This window comes from Mustela nivalis (genome assembly GCF_964662115.1).
Source record: "Mustela nivalis genome assembly, chromosome: 1".
NCBI classification, from domain to species: Eukaryota; Metazoa; Chordata; class Mammalia; order Carnivora; family Mustelidae; genus Mustela; species Mustela nivalis.
Window position 1 is genome coordinate 73,288,801 of NC_139020.1, and position 19,940 is coordinate 73,308,740.

The following is a 19,940-nucleotide window of genomic DNA, read 5'->3' on the forward strand; positions in this document are numbered from 1 at the left end:
TATATCTGACCCAATGTGTCATTCAAACCAACTATTACCTTGTTGATTTTCTGTCTGGATGATCTATCCATAGATATAGGTGGGGTGTTGAAGTCTTCTACTATTACTGTATTACTGTCAGTTTATTCCTTTATGTTTGTTAATAGTTTTGTGTATTTAGGTGCTCCTATGTTGGGTGTATAAATATTTACCATTATTACATTCTCGTGTTGGATTGTTTCCTTTATCATTATGTAGTGTCCTTCTTTTCCTCTTATTATAGTTTTTGTTTTAAAGTCTAATTTATCAAATATGAGCATTGCTTCCATCTGCATAGTAAATGTTTCACTTTCAGGCTACATCTTTAGATCTGCAGTAAGTCTCTATAGGCAGTATATAGATGGGTCTTGCTTTTTCATTCATTCTGTCACCCTATGTCTTTTGCTTGGAATAGTTAGTCAATTTACATTTAAAGTAATTATTGATAGGTATGTACTTCTTGCCATTTTACTTGTTTTATAGTTGTTTTGTAGATCTTTCTGTTCCTTTCCTCTTCTCTTGCTCTCTTCCACTGTAATATGATGGCTTTCTTTAGTAATATGTTTAGATTCCATTCTCCTAATTTCTTATGTATCTATTACATAAAAAGGTTTTTGCTTTGTGGTTATCATTGGATTCATCTGTAACCTCTTATGCATAGAGCATTCTATATCAAGTTGAGGGTCTTTTCATCTGAACCCATTCCAAAGGCTTATCTCCTTTTAATTTAGCTCTTTTGCTGTGGTTTTGTCCTAGTCTTTCATTTCATATGTATTCCTTTGTTTCCTCATTTTGTCTAACTCTCCATGCTTGTTTTTATGTATTAGAAAAACCAGCTATGTCTCTTGACCTTGGAAGTAGTGGTCTTATGAAAAGAGGTCCTATGTTGTCCTATAGCACAATGCCCCCTGTTCACCAGAAACTGGCACTTCAGAGATATCTCCTATGGGGGCTGTGTGTGCCCTACTGCTGTGTCTGAGCCATATTTGCCTTCAGTTCAGTCAGCTGCAATGGCCCACTTTGCCTTTTGTGGGCTCATTAGGCAGGGTCTGGTCCCTGTGTTCCAAAGGGGCCAGTCTGGGACCACTGTGGGCTTGTAGTAGGCCAATGTCAGCCATAAGAACAGATGCATACCTTTAGCCCATCTGCCAAGGCTGCAGCTGCACCAAATTGCAGGACTTTTAACCTACTGTCTGAGAGGTTGCTGTTTGTGAATGGGGCCAGCAGTCAGACCCAATGCCTGACCCCAGTCTGTCTGCTGGGGCTTCAGGAGCACCGATTGATAGGGTAATCCTGTATGGCCAGTTACAAGTTTTGGCTCATGGGACTATATGTACATTGGTGTGTGTGGTTATATTCCCCCCTCCCAGGGTAGGAGTCATTTTGGAGCGTGCCAGTTTGCAGGATGTTTGCAGGGTTGTTTGAAGAATGTATCAGGGAATGAACCACTTGGGAAAGACACCTGCCTAGTGGGGCAAGTTGGATGGGCCAGATCCATAGGTGAATGTGGGGGCTGGGTACACAGTGTTAGCAAGATAGAAGGAGAATGTTCACACTAGTTCTTGCCAAGCATCCAGCTATTTAGGTTGGGAGGAATTGGGAGAGATATTCCCTGTCAGCAATTTAGTCTTGGAGAATTCTTCTAAAGATCCGTCCCCCCAGCATATGTTCTGAGATTAGTTAACAAATATTAGATTGGTAAATAAATTTCCTTCATGTATACCTCAGATGTTTTTCAAACTGGTGCTTCTATGCTGTATCTCAGATAGATTAATTGCTATGCTGGGGCTCTTTAAAGATAGGGTTTAAGTTTCCTTTTGCCTTCTGGCTCTCCCAGAGCTAAACCCACTGATTTTTAAAGTACCCAGAGTTCAGCACCACTTAAATGGTGAAGTTAAGCCCCACTGTTTTTCAAAGACAAATGTTATAGGGACTTATCTTCCCAATGCAGGTGCCCTATGCCTGGGATCTGATTCTCTGGCTTTCCATGCTTGTTATGTTCTTCCTAGTTGTGGTTAGTCTCATGGGCGAGTGGGGCGTGGTTCCCAAATGCATCTTCATGGGCCATTATAGTCACCTTAGCTGCGGAAAATCTGTTCAGGTCATCTTCTGAGTTAGTTGCATGGATGTGGCTGTTATCTTGGTGTGTCCATGGGACAAGGTGAGCTTAGAATGTTCCTACTCAGCCATTTTTCCAGTAGTGCCCCTGTAGCACTTTAATGTATAACTTTTATTCAGGGTGGCCATCAACAAGTGGCAGAGCCTCATCCTTTTCTCCTCCTTGGCTGTGATATCACTAAAAAAGTCATGTGCTTGGTTTCCCCAATGCATGCCAGACAACTCAGGATACAAATACTCTAAGTCTCTTATTTTCTGTTATTAAATTGATTTTGATAAATTTTAATGTAACTACCAGCAACAAATGAGAGTACCAATTTTGATCATCCCCTCCCCCAGATTATTTTTATTAATGGTTAACCAGATATTGCAATACAGTTAGATATCAGTGTCTTGTTTTTTGTTTCACTAATAGATGCTGGCTTCATTAGAAAATTGTCTTAAAACATTTGGGTTTATATTTAATATTTGCTAATTTGGTAATAAAATACAGTTAGTTATCAGAGCTATTCCTCATTTGGCCTAAGAAACTACTTCATATTAAGGCAAAGCTTGGATAAAAAGTCCAGTCATTTGATAACAGACTTCTGTAAGACACAGTTTCAATGCCCTTTGAATTTGCTCAAAAGTTCATTGACTGCCTTTAATGAGACATCTCATAGAGTCCAGATTCTTAAACGCCTGTTGCATTTCAGTTGTTCAGTTAAACTCATGAAAAAATTTAAACAGTGTAAATGAAATCTTTTATCGCCTATCCTTCCAACTGCAAAAACCAACAGAAATTATATCAGAAACAACTATTCTACTCCAGCAGTGTTGAAATTGAAACACCATTATTTATACGCTTATTTATAATATTTTTTATTCATTTGGGTTTTACCTACTTATTATTTTAAAAAACAACAACCATTTTTCAACACATAATTCAAAGCAATGTAAAGTTACTATTGTCCTTAACTGGCATCCTGTAGGGAAGATAACTATCTTATTCTGTGGCAAAACAGTGCATTATGCAGTTAGCACAATAGCTTCCATCTCAAAAGTATTCTTTGAAATTTTACACATAAAATCTGTCTCCATGCACACACACCTGTCTTCATTTGTTTAGTCACAAAAATAAAATACTCCTCAAATGATAGCATGCTTTCAAGTGGGACAGAAACAGTTAACTCTTCCTTTTATATTTGAAACTTATCCTTTAGTGCCTAAATGTAAATATAAAAGAAAAGGAATTTCCTCTGCTTATATACAGAATAATATTTTATTGTAATAATGAGTCATCTTGATTGAAGTGAATTTACCTGTGCAGCGTGGATGGCCGGCATGCATTTTAATCCTACTTCCTGTATAAATGGCAATTGTCGATGACAAGAAGGCAGTATTTCTTTAGTATTACCAAGTAGAGAACATGTTGTTCGCATAATATCCTCTGTCACTTGCCCTTCCTGCAAGGATTACAGCTCTTTCTTGCCTCATTAAAACTGAGGGAACATGCTGATGTAATTTTCAGTCACTCACTGGAGCTTACCATTTTTAATTGAATCACAATACTTGGACCTAAAATTTTTAAGATTTATTTTCTGCATTTTCAGGCTTATTTTTCTTAGTTATTTGTGCATTTTCCTATCTAATCCACTTAAAAAAACAGTTTGGCCTTGAACTTAAAATAAGTATTAATTTTTATGACTGAATTTATGAATGGAAGAAAAGGAAAGATGAGGAGAAAAGGAGGAGGGATGTGAATACAAATATTGCTTTATTCTTGAACTTTTTAAATATGTTTCCTAACAGGGTAGATACTTTGGAGAAAGTGGTCCACCTTTTTTCCTCCATGGTCTCTTTTTGTTCATTTGCTGTATTTCCATTAATAGTATTTCATTTATTATTACTATTGTTACCAAATATTAAGTAAATAAAAACAAATATGTATAAAATATTGTAAGGTATAAAGCACCAGGAGTGCCTGGGTGGCTCAGTGGGTTAAAGCCTCTGCCTTTGGCTCAGGTCATGATCCCAGGGTTCTGGGATTGAGCACACACCCCTCTGCCAAATCTGGCTGTCTGCTCAGCAGGGAGCCTGCTTCCCTTCCTCTCTCTGCCTGCCTCTCTGTCTAGTTGTAATCTCTGTCTGTCAAATAAATAAATAAAATCTTTAAAAAATAAAAAATAAAGCTCCATAAAGAATACCCACATCTTACACAGTTTAGGAAATGAAATTCTACCATCATTTCAGAACTCCTAAGGATTCCTCTGTGATCTTTTGCTGTCATAAATAACCACTTCCCTGAAATTTTAGTTCTTACTTCCTTCTTTCTTCCACATCATTTTACCACTTTTGCCATATATTTATTTTTTTCAATAAGCTACTCTAGTTTTTCATAATATGTGTAATATGTTTTCACTTGCAATTTCTGCCTTATTTTCTAACTATTATATTTCTGGAATTTATGTATATTGCATTTAGCTATAGTTTATTCATTTCACTCTTATACAGTATTCATTTATAATTTCTATTATTAATAGACACGGATTATTTTCAGTATTTTGATTATAAACAGATGCTTTAAGCTATTTATACCTATTTCAGGTACACATGTGCAAATCTTTCTTTAGTGCAGTAGTTCTCACATTTTAGCTCTATAATCACCTAGAGAGCTTATTAAAACGTGATTATTGGGCATCAACCTTGTGTTCCAAATTCAGTAGGTTAAGGATGGGGCCTGTATTAAGGTTCTCCAGAGAAACAGCACCAACAAAAAATATATAGACATAGAGATATGTCAGAAAAGATATAGGAATTGGCTCACACAGTTATGAAGGAGAAGAAGTCCTATGATCTGCTGTCTGTAAACTGGAGAACCAGGATAATCCAGTTCAAGGTAGAAGGCCTGAGAAGAGAAGGGGGCAAACTAGGGTAAATCCCAGACTCTGAAGACCCCTTAATAAGAGGTTTCAATATCTGATATCTGACAGCAGGAAAAGATAGACATCCCAGTTCAAGAAGAGAAAGGGAATTTGCCTTCCTCCACCTTTTTGTTCTATTCAAGCCCTCAAGGGATTGAACGACACATATGCATATTGGTGGGGAGATCTTTTTAGCCTACTGATTCAAATGCTAATGTCCTCCAGAAACACTCTCATAAATAATGTTTTATGAGCCTTCTGGGCATCCCTTAGCCTAGTTAAGTTGATATACAAAATTAACCATTACAGGGTCCAAGATTGTGCATTTCTAACAAGTTCTCAGGTGACATGGATGGTACACATCCAAAAAGACTTTGAGAATATCTGCTCTAGAATATATAGCTAGAAGAAGAAATGCTGAGTCAAAGAGAAACATCAATTTCAAATTTATTATATACTGCACTGTTGTTTCCTAACATGTTTATAGCAATCTACACTTCTACCAGCAGTTTGTATAAATGTTTTGACTTCTCCATATATTTGTCAATACCTGTTGGTGTATAATTTCTGCCAAAAAGGGGAGTGCGATATTATCTCCTTATACTTTAATTTGAATTTTCCTGATTACACAATAGAGTTGAGCATATTTTCATATGTTTTTTAGTTAGACATTCTTCCTTTTAGTTCCTATTCTATATTTTCCATTGGCTTTTTTTCTTTTTCTTACCAATTTATACAAGTTCTTTTATAGTCTCTTCATGATGACTCTTACATAACTATTTTTAATACCATTTAATTTTATCTTACAAGATTTAGGAGAAAAGTTGTTCTTGCTCTTTATCCTTGACTCATGACTGAACATATGACTTCTTTTTGCTGCTTAATATAGATTTGATAATAACAATAGAATTATTTGTTAAAAACCTGCCTCTACCATTTCCGTGAGGGGAGTGTTAAAGTCCCCTACTATTATTGTATTATTGTTGATGTGTTTCTTTGATTTTGTTATTAATTGGTTTATATAGTTGGCTGCTCCCACATTGGGGGCATAGATATTTTAAATTGTTAAATCTTCTTGTTGGACAGACCCTTTGAGTATGATATAGTGTCCTTCCTCATCTCTTATTATAGTCTTTGGCTTAAAATCTAATTGATCTGATATAAGGATTGCCACTCCTGCTTTCTTCTGATGTCCATTAGCATGGTAAATTCTTTTCCACCCCCTCACTTTAAATCTGGAGGTGTCTTCGGGCTTAAAATGAGTTTCTTGGAGGCAACATATAGATGAATTGTGTTTTTTTATCCATTCTGATACCCTGTGTCTTTTGACAGGGGCATTTAGCCCATTCACATTCAGGGTAACTATTGAGAGATATGAATTTAGTGCCATTGTATTGCCTGTAAGGTGACTGTTACTGTATATGGTCTCTGTTCCTTTCTGATCTACCACTTGTAGGCTCTCTCTTTGCTTAGAGGACCCCTTTCAATATTTCCTGTAGAGCTGGTTTGGTATTTGCAAATTCTTTCAGTTGTTGTTTGTCCTGGAAGCTTTTAATCTCTCCTTCTATTTTCAATGATAGCCTAGCTGGATATAGTATTCTTGGCTGCATGTTTTTCTCATTTAGTGCTCTGAAAATATCATGCCAGCTCTTTCTGGCCTGCCAGGTCTCTGTGGATAAGTCAGCTGCCAATCTAATATTTTTACCATTGTATGTTACAGACTTCTTTTCCCGGGCTGCTTTCAGGATTTTCTCTTTGTCACTGAGACTTGTAAATTTTACTATTAGGTGACGGGGTGTGGGCCTATTCTTATTGATTTTGAGGGGCATTCTCTGAACCTCCTGAATTTTGATGCTCGTTCCCTTTGCCATATTGGGGAAATTCTCCCCAATAATTCTCTCCAGTATACCTTCTGCTCCCCTCTCTCTTTCTTCTTCTTCTGGAATCCCAATTATTCTAATGTTGTTCCGTCTTATGGTGTCACTTATCTCTCGAATTCTCCCCTCGTGGTCCAGTAGCTGTTTGTCCCTCTTTTGCTCAGCTTCTTTATTCTCTGTCATTTGGTCTTCTATATCACTAATTCTTTCTTCTGCCTCATTTATCCTAGCAGTTAGAGCCTCCATTTTTGATTGCACCTCATTAATAGCTTTTTTTATTTCAACTTGGTTAGATATTAGTTCTTTTATTTCTCCAGAAAGGGCTTTTATATCTCTCGAGAGGGTTTCTCTAATATCTTCCATGCCTTTTTCGAGCCCGGCTAGAACCTTGAGAATTGTCATTCTGAACTCTAGATCTGACATATTACCGATGTCTGTACTGATTAGGTCCCTAGCCTTCGGTACTGCCTCTTGTTCTTTTTTTTGTGTTGAATTTTTACGTCTTGTCATTTTGTCCAGATAAGAGTAAATGAAGGGGCAAGTAAAATACTAAAAGGATGGCAACAACCCCAGGAAAATATGCTTTAACCAAATTAGAAGAGATCCAAAATCGTGAGTGGGGAGAAAGGGGATAATAAGGTTCAAAAAGGAAGAAAGAAAAAAAAGCAAAAAGAAAAGAAAAGAAAAGAAAAGAATTTTTTAAAAAAGAAAACACCTAACAAAAATGTAAAAAAGAAAAAATATATATATTAGATAAACTAGTAAAAAATCGTTAAAAAAGAAAAAGGTAACAGTTAAAAAAAAAAAATTTTACCCGAAGGCGAGAAAAAAGAAAAAATGAAAAAGAAAAAATTAAATTAACTGCAAGACTAAAAAAAATCACAGGAAAAAAGCCATGAGTTCCGTGCTTGGCTTTCTCCTCCTCTGGAATTCTGCTGCTCTCCTTGGTATTGAAACCGCACTCCTTGGTAGGTGAACTTGGTCTCGGCTGGATTTGTTGTTGATCTTCTGGGGGAGGGGCCTGTTGTAGTGATTCTCAAGTGTCTTTGCCCCAGGCGGAATTACACCGCCCTTACCCGGGGCCGGGGTGAGTAATCCGCTTGGGTTTGCTTTCAGGAGCTTTTGTTCCCTGAGCGCTTTCCATAGAGTTCCGGAGGATGGGAATACAAATGGCGGCCTCCTGGTCTCCCGCCCGGAGGAGCCGAGAACCCAGGGCCCCACTCCTCAGTGCGCCCTCAGAGAACAGCGCCCAGTTACTCCCGTCGGCCTGACCTCCGGCCGTGCTCCGAGCTCACCGAGCTTGCGACTGGTTCAAGGTAACACCGAGCTGTGAGCTTACTGTCGGCTCTGTCTCTGTAGCCGGCTTTCCCGTTCCAATACCCGCAAGCTCTGCGACACTCAGACACCCCCGATCCTTCTGTGACCCTGCGGGACCTGAGGCCGCGCTGACCCCGCGTGGGCTTCGCCCCGGTTTAGCCTCTGGAGCGATGTCCCTCAGCGGAACAGACTTTTAAAAGTCCTGATTTTGTGCGTGGTTGCTCCGCCGCTTGCCTGGAGCCGGCCCCTCCCCCCGGGGTCTATCTTCCCGTCGCTTTGGATTCACTTCTCCGCCGGTCCTACCTTTCAGAAAGTGGTTGTTTTTCTGTTTCCAGACTTGCTGTTCTTCTTCTCTTTGATCTGCCGATGGATTTTCAGGTGTTTGCAATCTTTAGATAAGCTATCTAGCTGATCTCCGGCTAGCTGAAGCAGTCTCAGCTTGCAAAAGATCAGCAAGGAAATAAAGGCCTTAAACGACACACTGGACCAGATGGAGATCACAGATATATTCAGAATATTTCATCCCAAAGCAACAGAATACACATTCTTCTCTAGTGCACATGGAACATTCTCCAGAATAGATCACATACTCGGTCCTAAATCAGGACTCAACCGGTATCAAAAGATTGGGATCATTCCCTGCATATTTTCAGACCACAATGCTCTAAAGCTAGAACTCAACCACAAATGGAAGTTTGGAAAGAACCCAAATACATGGAGACTAAACAGTATCCTTCTAAAGAATGAATGGGTCAACCGGGAAATTAAAGAAGAATTGAAAAAAATCATGGAAACAAATGATAATGAAAATACAACAGTTCAAAATCTGTGGGACACAACAAAGGCAGTCCTGAGAGGAAAATATATAGCGGTACAAGCCTTTCTCAAGAAACAGGAAAGGTCTCAGGTACACAACCTAACCCTACACCTAAAGGAGCTGGAGAAAGAACAAGAAAGAAACCCTAAGCCCAGCAGGAGAAGAGAAATCATAAAGATCAGAGCAGAAATCAATGAAATAGAAACCAAAAAAACAATAGAACAAATCAACGAAACTAGGAGCTGGTTCTTTGAAAGAATTAATAAAATTGATAAACCCCTGGCCCGACTTATCAAAAAGAAAAGAGAAAGGACCCAATAAATAAAATCATGAATGAAAGAGGAGAGATCACAACTAACACCAAAGAAATACAAACTATTATAAAAACATACTATGAGCAATTCTACGGCAATAAATTTGACAATCTGGAAGAAATGGATGCATTCCTAGAAACATATAAACTACCACAACTGAACCAGGAAGAAATAGAAAGCCTGAACAGACCCATAACCAGTAAGGAGATTGAAACAGTCATTAAAAATCTCCAAACAAACAAAAGCCCAGGGCCAGACGGCTTCCCGGGGGAATTCTACCAAACATTTAAAGAAGAACTAATTCCTATTCTCCTGAAAATGTTCCAAAAAATAGAAATGGAAGGAAAACTTCCAAACTCATTTTATGAGGCCAGCATCACCTTGATCCCAAAACCAGACAAGGATCCCACCAAAAAAGAGAGCTATAGACCAATATCCTTGATGAACACAGATGCGAAAATACTCAACAAAATACTAGCCAATAGGATTCAACAGTACATTAAAAAGATTATTCACCACGACCAAGTGGGATTTATTCCAGGGCTGCAAGGTTGGTTCAACATCCTCAAATCAGTCAATGTGATACAACACATCAATAAAAGAAAGAACAAGAACCATATGATACTCTCAATAGATGCTGAAAAAGCATTTGACAAAGTACAGCATCCCTTCCTGATCAAAACTCTTCAAAGTGTAGGGATAGAGGGCACATACCTCAATATCATCAAAGCCATCTATGAAAAACCCACCACAAATATCATTCTCAATGGAGAAAAACTGAAAGCTTTTCCGCTAAGGTCAGGAACACGGCAGGGATGTCCATTATCACCACTGCTATTCAACATAGTACTAGAGGTCCTAGCCTCAGCAATCAGACAACAAAAGGAAATTAAAGGCATCCAAATCGGCAAAGAAGAAGTCAAATTATCACTCCTCGCAGATGATATGATACTATATGTGGAAAACCCAAAAGACTCCACTCCAAAACTGCTAGAACTTATACAGGAATTCAGTAAAGTGTCAGGATATCAAATCAATGCACAGAAATCAGTTGCATTTCTCTACACCAACAGCAAGACAGAAGAAAGAGATATTAAGGAGTCAATCCCATTTACAATTGCATCCAAAACCATAAGATACCTAGGAATAAACCTAACCGAAGAGACACAGAATCTATACTCAGAAAACTATAAAGTACTCATGAAAGAAATTGAGGAAGACACAAAGAAATGGAATAATGTTCCATGCTCCTGGATTGGAAGAATAAATATTGTGAAAATGTCTATGCTACCTAAAGCAATCTACACATTTAATGCAATTCCTATCAAAGTACCATCCATCTTTGATGGATGAAAGAAAGCCAACGTTGGTGGCATCACAATTCCGGACTTCAAGCTCTATTACAAAGCTGTCATCATCAAGACAGCATGGTACTGGCACAAAAACAGACCCATAGATCAATGGAACAGAATAGAGAGCCCAGAAATAGACCCTCAAATCTATGGTCAACTAATCTTCGACAAAGCAGGAAGGAATGTCCAATGGAAAAAAGACAGCCTCTTCAATAAATGGTGCTGGGAAAATTGGACAGCCACATGCAGAAAAATTAAATTTGACCATTTCCTTACACCACACACAAAAATAGACTCAAAATGGATGAAGGACCTCAATGTACGAAAGGAATCCATCAAAATCCTTGAGGAGAACACAGGCAGCAACCTCTTCGACCTCTGCCGCAGCAACATCTTCCTAGGAACAACGCAAAAGGCAATGTAAGCAAGGGAAAAAATGAACTATTGGGATTTCATCAAGATCAAAAGCTTTTGCACAGCAAAGGAAACAGTTAACAAATTCAAAAGACAACTGACAGAATGGGAGAAGATATTTGCAAACGACATATCAGATAAAGGACTAGTGTCCAGAATCTATAAAGAACTTAGCAAACTCAACACCCAAAGAACAAATAATCCAATCAAGAAATTGGCAGAGGACATGAACAGACATTTCTGCAAAGAAGACATCCAGATGGCCAACAGACACATGAAAAAGTGCTCCATATCACTCGGCATCAGGGAAATGCAAATCAAAACCACAATGAGATATCACCTCACACCAGTCAGAATGGCTAAAATCAACAAGTCAGGAAATGACAGATGCTGGCGAGGATGTGGAGAAAGGGGAACCCTCCTACACTGTTGGTGGGAATGCAAGCTGGTGCAGCCACTCTGGAAAACAGCATGGAGGTTCCTCAAAATGTTGAAAATAGAACTGCCCTATGACCCAGCAATTGCACTATTGGGTATTTACCCTAAAGATACAAATGTAGTGATCCAAAGGGGCACATGCACCCGAATGTTTATAGCAGCAATGTCCACAATAGCCAAACTATGGAAAGAACCTAGATGTCCATCAACAGATGAATGGATCAAGAAGATGTGGTATATATACACAATGGAATACTATGCAGCCATCAAAAGAAATCAAATCTTGCCATTTGCAACAACATGGATGGAACTTGAGCGTATCATGCTTAGCGAAATAAGTCAAGCAGAGAAAGACAACTATCATATGATCTCCCTGATATGAGGAAGTGGTGATGCAACATGGGGGCTTAAGTGGGTAGGAGAAGACTAAATGAAACAAGATGGGATTGGGAGGGAGACAAACCATAAGTGACTCTTAATCTCACAAAACAAACTGAGGATTGCTGGGGGGAGGGGGTTTGGGAGAAGGGGGTGGGATTATGGACATTGGGGAGGGTATGAGATTTGGATAGTGCTGTGAAGTGTGTAAACCTGGTGATTCACAGACCTGTACCCCTGGGGATAAAAATATATGTTTATAAAAAATAAAAAATTAAAAAAAAAAAAAAAAGAAGAAACTCTGACCAAAAAAAAAAACAAAAAAAAACCTGCCTCTACCAAATACCATATTACCTAATTATGTTTCATTCACTCATCATTACCTCCAAGCCACAGGTTTGTCTCCTTCACCCAAGTATTAGCTTCTCCCTCACCCCCACCCCACCTCTCCCTTCTCTCACTTCAACTCTAGCCTCTCTAAAAGCTATCCCCAGTCAACAGCAAGACTTGTCTTTCCAAAGCACAAATCAAATGATCTCCTTATCCATGTAAATTCCTCAATAATTTCCCATTAAAATACTTAGAATAAGATATGTATTCCCTACCAAGGCAACAAGGCCTAGGAAATCTTAATCCATTCTCAGTTCTGCCACTTTCCTCTAAAATCACCAAAGTGTGGCCACTCTTGCCTTGTTCCTATTTCTCAAACACTCCAAACACTTGCCCAGAAAGGCCAACCAGACTATCCTACTTAAAGTAGTTCCCTCTCCTACTCTTCAAACTCATACATTCTCTATTCCCAATCTTGATTTATTTGTCTTCACAGAACTTATCTATATGTGACATTATTTTTGATATTATAATTTTTAATCATCTATCTTTGTCCTCTACTAAAATGTCATCACTATTGGCTAATAAGATTGTTTTATTAATCTCAATACTTATCTTAGTATCTCAGAGCCTAAAGGGATTCCTAGTAAGAGTTATGCTCTCTACAAATATTTACTAAATAAATGAAGACATTAGTTTCCCATAATCCTCACAGTCCTTTTAACTACATAATCCTTGAAGGTAGACACTGGATATCATTCATCTTAACAAAGTCAGAATCTCAATACATCATCTACAGCACATTGTAATCCCTCAATAAAAGTGTCTTAAATACATTAATAATGTACATAAGTAGGATTATCATCATTGCAGATATGAGGAAATTGAGAATCTGAGTGTTTGGTTAAAGAGTCTAGAATCCGTCAGTCTCCAAAGCTATTCCACTGTCTCAAGGTTTTCTTAACCTGACATTACAGCGCACCAATGGGACAGTGCAAATACAATGAGTAAATGGATTAGGAGGGTTCACATCAACAAGACAGCCTGCAAAACCTGTGATATCATAGAGCACTGGAGGTGAATTAGAATTCTCAGTTCCCTCAACTTTTGAAAAATCTTCTCCTCCTCTTCCACAACCTGGAAATTCCTTGAGGTAAAAGGATAGTTTCTCATTTCCTCAAATAGCCATGTGCTCTGGTAGTATTTGGAGAGAATGGTATGTTGATTAATGCTTAAATTTTTTTAAGACATACTTCTTGTTTGTAATGGTGATTTGAGTACAGATGTTTAACTCCTCCCTTTTCCAAGTATTCACTGAAGTGCCAAACACAAAATTATCTAGAAGTCGGTATAAATCTTAGAAATCAGCAAAATGGAGCCTTATGCATGCCAAAAATTTCAGGGACTTTCTGTTAAAAATATTTCAGGCAAGTCCTGATTAAGGTAGTTGTTAATTCATCTGTGATTAAGAATGTGTGAAAAAACAGAATATTTAATATAGTCATAAAAGGAATCAAGGTAAAGAAGAAAAGGTAGAGAAGAAAAAGGTAATCAAGGTAAAGAAGAAAAAATTCCCTAAACCAAAGACAAAACTGAAGCCTCAAATCAAAAAAGTTCTTCAAGGGACAAGCTAAAGTTTTAATTTATTTGTTTTTAATTTTATATCATATTTAAAAACAAAATCTTGGGACATCTGGGTGGCTCAGTTGGTTAAGCAGCTGCCTTCAGCTCAGGTAATGATCCCAGGCTCCTGAGACTGAGTCTTGCATTGTACAACCTGCTCAGCAAGGAGCCTACTTCTCCCTCTTCCTCTGCCTGCTGCTCCCTCTACTTGTGCTCTCTCTCTCTCTCTCTGTGAAATAAATGAATAATTTTTTCTAAAAAATTAAAAATAAAAATAAAATCTACCCACTTCCAAGCAAAAAAAGTAGGCCTTAAAAGCAAAGACTCTATTTGTCATCAGAATTCTCTTCTTTATATTAAAGACAAAATGCTAGGAAAAGATAGAGCAATGTCTTAAGAATGTGCCCTATTATCTAAGGGGTAACTTGTAAGTGAGGGGGAAGAAAAAAGAACTCTAATAAGAATGCTTGAGAACGGCAAAGAAGTGGTATGAAAAAATTGTGGTGAGTAATAAAATTAATGAAACTTCACATCGGTTTAAGATATCTCTTAGAAGAGTGACAAAACAAAATTTTCCCAAAAAATTCTATAAAGAAAGGGAAGTTTTATAAAATACAAATATAAATCTGGAGATCATCTGAAAAGATATTGAAGATGATGAGAGAAGAGATGAGAAAAACTGTCAAATATATCATCTTATCCAAAAATAAGTTGTGCTAATGCTGGGCCAATTTTCCCTTAGATCCATTGCTTGCCCTTACTCCGGTCTGCTTCATATTGAAGGGAGGGACTCCTATAGATTGTGTTTCCAACTGAGGTTAGAGGGTATCAAAAGGAGACTAAAGGGAGTGATGAAAGAAAAATCAGGAAGCCTCAGCCCCATCTCTCTCTGTCTTATGTGGCATCTTCCACAGCAGTTGATTCCCTTTCAGGGTGAAGGCTGCCCAGATAGGTCCATCATAGTTCTGGCTTCAGCCAGGCAACCTGGATAAAGATTAAAAAAATACTATCTTTAGATAAAAAGAAGACAGATTATGCCATTTCACAAAATGTAATTATCTAGATGAATATGTATGACATAAATTAAATATTGCATCTGAAAGTTATCCCTAAAAATACCAAAAATATCAATATTATTAGACAGAAGAAAATCAGTATTATTGTAATTTATTGCTACCATTTTATAAAAGCTCTGATTTATCATTCTAGAAGTGTCTTTTCTTAGCTATTTATCTCTTACAAAATGGTTTTTTATATTTCAGGTTACTGTTACACTGAATATAACATTTCTCTATTAATATTTGTTTATTCATTTATAGTGGTTCATAATTTTTACTACTATGAAAAATAACACATAATAATGCAATAAGCATCCTCGAATGTATATGTGTGTGGGTGTACAAATCAATGCAGGTGATTCTATTTTATGGAATGTATTTCCAACAGTAGGATTACTATATCAAAAATATGTATATTTTAGGGGTGCTTGGGTGGCTCAGTAGGTCAATTGTCTGACTCTTGATTTCAGCTCAGGTCATAATCTCACAGTGTCGTGAGATCAAGCCCTATGTCCCAGCATGGAACCTGCTTAAGATTCTCTCCCTCCCTCTCCTCATCTGCTTCTCCACTCCCTCTCTCTCTCTCTCTGTATATATATACATATGTGTATATGTATATATATATATACTTTAATACATAAATATATATGTATACTTTAATACAACAATATGTATACTTAACAGACATTGCCAGATCACTTTTCCAAAAGGGCTGAAATTTTTTACCAGACCATAAGCAAGTGAACAAAAATATCCTTCTCTTTGCATCCCTAGCATCAATAAATTTCATTGTACTTCTTAATTTTTGCTATCCTTACAGATATAAAGAGATATCTAGCTTTTACTTCAATTTGTATCTTCATGGTTACTAAGAAATACAGAGTCTGCTTACATTGGCAATTTGGATATGCAATTCTGTGAATTATCTTTCATATCCATTTTCCTATTGGACTATTTGGCCTTTCGTGATAGTTTACAAGAGTTCTTTGTATATTAAAAATTAGGAATTTCCAATGCTTTTCACTTCGTGATACTCATTTTATGTGACCATGAGGTAAATAGACTTAGGAGAAATGCATGTTTTTACATCATGGGTCAAATAGGCCATGAGGATGCCAGTAACTGTGCTGGACCAGCTTGGGAATTCTAGCTCCCTCCCTGCTGAAAGGAAGCCCAACCAATAAGAGAATCAGCTTGCCGGAGATGCAACCCGTATCAGGTCCTGATAGGACCAGATATATATCAATAGCTGATATTATAGCAAATTTCCAAATTTATTATTTAAATATTGACTTTAATCCTTATTCATAGTATTATTTACATTCTCTAAATTTTTAAGTTTTGAGCTGTGACTTCTAGAGTTCATGTCTTTTAAGAAATTCTCCTCCACCTTTGAAATTTACTCTAGCTTTCAAAGATTTTCATCTGAGATTTTTGCAACTCCTGTATCATAAAACTTTATTTTTTAACATATGAATATTTTAGAAAATGCTAAAGTAAAAAGAACATAACATGCTTCCAATTTCTGAACAATTATACATATTTGCGCTGGCTGAAACAAAATGAAGAAGAAAAAATTCTCTGGAATACTTTCAGTTAAATAATGATATTTTTCAAAGAAAAGAACATGGTGTCACCTAAAAATCCTTTCCATGGGAGTTAAGTCCTTGTTCTAGGTGCAGCTCAGTCCCTGCTTTAACAACCTGTCAGTGTCTGTTGATCTCAGTATTGACATTGTTAAAGAGGGGTACTGAATTAAACAATGTCAGGAACCTTTCTATCACTACATGATTCTACTACTTTGCTCAGAATTACAGGTTAATCAGTCAGAAGAAACCAAAGGAAGTGTATTTTTCTGGATATTGGTGGCATTTCCTTTGCGGAAATCCACTGCAAATAATTCCCAGTGCTAAAAACTTACATTTATCTTCTCCTCTTTCTTGCTGAGAAAATAATATCTTGATAAATGGCTTTCAAGTTCTAAGTAGAACTTAGAGTTCATTGTTGAGGTGACCAAGATTATGGTTTTACCCATGGGATTTCACAATTCACAAAAATTATTACCTTGGGAATATCTGTTTAAGAAGGAAGAAAAAATTATGGAAAACCAGGCAGCTTTTAGGGGAATTTGTCAATTTTTTCAATGTTATGCAACAGAATTTCAGGAGTCAGGATCAGGGTTTAAAATAAAATTAGGCATCGAAGTTACACAGTTTCAAAATTGTGTAGTTTTTTAAGTGTTAGTGGAACTTGGGTTGATGATTTTATTATTATTTTTAAAGATCTATTTATATATTTTGGCGGGGGAGAGGCAGAGGGATAAGGAGTGGGAAGGAGACTTCCCACTGAGCATGAGCCAGATATGGGGCTCAGTCCCACAACCCTGAGATCATGACCTGAGCCGAAACCAAGAAGTCATATGCTCAACTGACTCAGTCACTCAGGTGCCTCTGAGCAGATTATTTTAAAGACGGATGCTTCTGCAACACTGACCAGAATCCAACCTCATTTGATTTTTTTTTTAATTTAAATTTTTTATTTTTTATAAACATATATTTTTATCCCCAGGGGTACAGGTCTGTGAATCACCAGGTTTACATACTTCACAGCACTCACCAAAGCACATACCCTCCCCAATGTCCATAATCCCACCCCCTTCTCCCAAACCCCCTCCCCCCAGCAACCCTCAGTTTTGTGAGATTAAGAGTCACTTATGGTTTGTCTCCCTCCCAATCCCATCTTGTTTCATTTATTCTTCTCCTACCCACTTAAGCCTCCATGTTGCATCACCACTTCCTCATATCAGGGAGATCATATGATAGTTGTCTTTCTCTGCTTGACTTATTTCACTAAGCATGATACGCTCTAGTTCCATCCATGTTGTTGCAAATGGCAAGATTTCATTTCTTTTGATGGCTGCATAGTATTCCATTGTGTATATATACCACATCTTCTTGATCCATTCATCTGTTGATGGACATCTAGGTTCTTTCCATAGTTTGGCTATTGTGGACATTGCTGCTATAAACATTCGGGTGCAAGTGCCCCTTTGGATCACTACATTTGTATCTTTAGGGTAAATACCCAATAGTGCAATTGCTGGGTCATAGGGCAGTTCTATTTTCAACATTTTGAGGAACTGTGAAAATGTCTATGCTACCTAAAGCAATCTACACATTTAATGCAATTCCTATCAAAGTACCATCCATCTTTTTCAAAGAAATGGAACAAATAATCCTCATTTGATTTTGATGATATTTCATTAACCTTCCATCAGTCTAAAAGTTTCAGTGATTCTGCTAAAAGCCAGAATTTATCATTTTTGTAACATGACTCAAGAAAAAAGGTAAAAAACTCATTGTTCCTATAATAAAATTCTGCCCACCAGAACATCTGAACAAAGTCTTTCTATAATCATAGATGAGTTGCCTCTCCTTTCTTTTCTGTTCAAGACATGTCTTATCTAATTCTGAAGGATCTTTCTTAGATATCTGTCCAAGTGAAATTCATTTAAGCAAGGTGACACAAACTTCTATATACCTGAACTAGGAGAGGCTTTTGTTTTGTTTGATGGACTCTGAGGAATAAACATGACTCTTTTTATACATCAAATTTTACTTAAACTTGGTCATATCAAATGGATAGAGAAACTTTAAATATATTGTTTTGGCTTTTGCTTCCTCGTTTTCACTTCCCCCTTTCCTCAAACATGACCTATCCCATCCAAGATAATACATGTTGATATTGTGTATATGTTCATTTTTGTTTTTACTTTTGCTCATATAAATATGTATACACATATGGATGTACGAATTAGCATACATATGAATACACACAAATATTATCACATAGAGATAGATATAAATGTCCTAATTTTTTTACAGAATTTTGTTTCTTGCTTTGTTCTAAGAATTGACTTCATTTTCTAGATTTTGTCATTATTAACAATGCTAAAGCACTCATCTTTGAACATATATATTCTTAGTTTGCTTCTTCTGTCTCTGTAGGATAGATTCCCAGGATTAAGACTGCTTGATCAAAGTTATCTTTGTGTATTTTAATACACAAAATAATAAATATGTATTTATTTTGTATAATATACATATAATAAAATGCATCAAAGTATATTTTTCATTTTTTATATATATTGCCAAATTGCTTTTTCCCCCAAACCTGGAAACTCACAATTTGACCTTTTTCACCATTATTGTGAACAGCAGGTATTACAGCTTTAAATTTTTTTTCTAGTCTAAGAATGCAAAATCTCATTATCAATTTAATTTGTGCTTCCTGAACTACTAGGGAAGCAAACCATACATTTATGTTTGGTGTCCACTTAGAAATGCCCTTCGCTGAATTGCCTCTTTCTATTCTTTGACAAATTTCTTTTCTTACAGAATTCTTAAAATCATGTTATATGAATTTTAATCTTTTGACTGTCATCTGTTTGCAAACATTTTTTCCCAAACTACCATTTACCCATTGACTTTGATGACATTTCATCTTTCAAGTTTTTTTTAATATTGTCAATCTTTTCTATATCTTTTTAAATGATTTCTGAATTTCTTGTCTTGATAAAGAATATCTCTCTAACTTCAAGATTGTATATATAGCTTCCTAGATTTTTTCTAAGATGTTTATTGTCTAATTTGTATATTTAAGTGTGAATCCATTTGGAGTGTGTTTCTGACAATAATGTGAGATGAACAAAATTCTACTTATTTTTTTCATATTGAAGCCACCTTTGCCACATCATTTGTGCTTGTGCTATCGCATTCAGTGAAACGTCTACCTCTGTCAGATTTGAATTTTCATTATGTCTGGATCTATTTCCGGATTCTTTAATTCATTTCACTTGTCTGTTTGCTTATTCCCATGGGCTACCACTCATTTGATTATAATGGCTTAATATTATGTTCTGGATCTATAAAAAATGGCTCCCCTTATTCTTCATGTATTTTTTTTTTATTTAAATATAGTTGA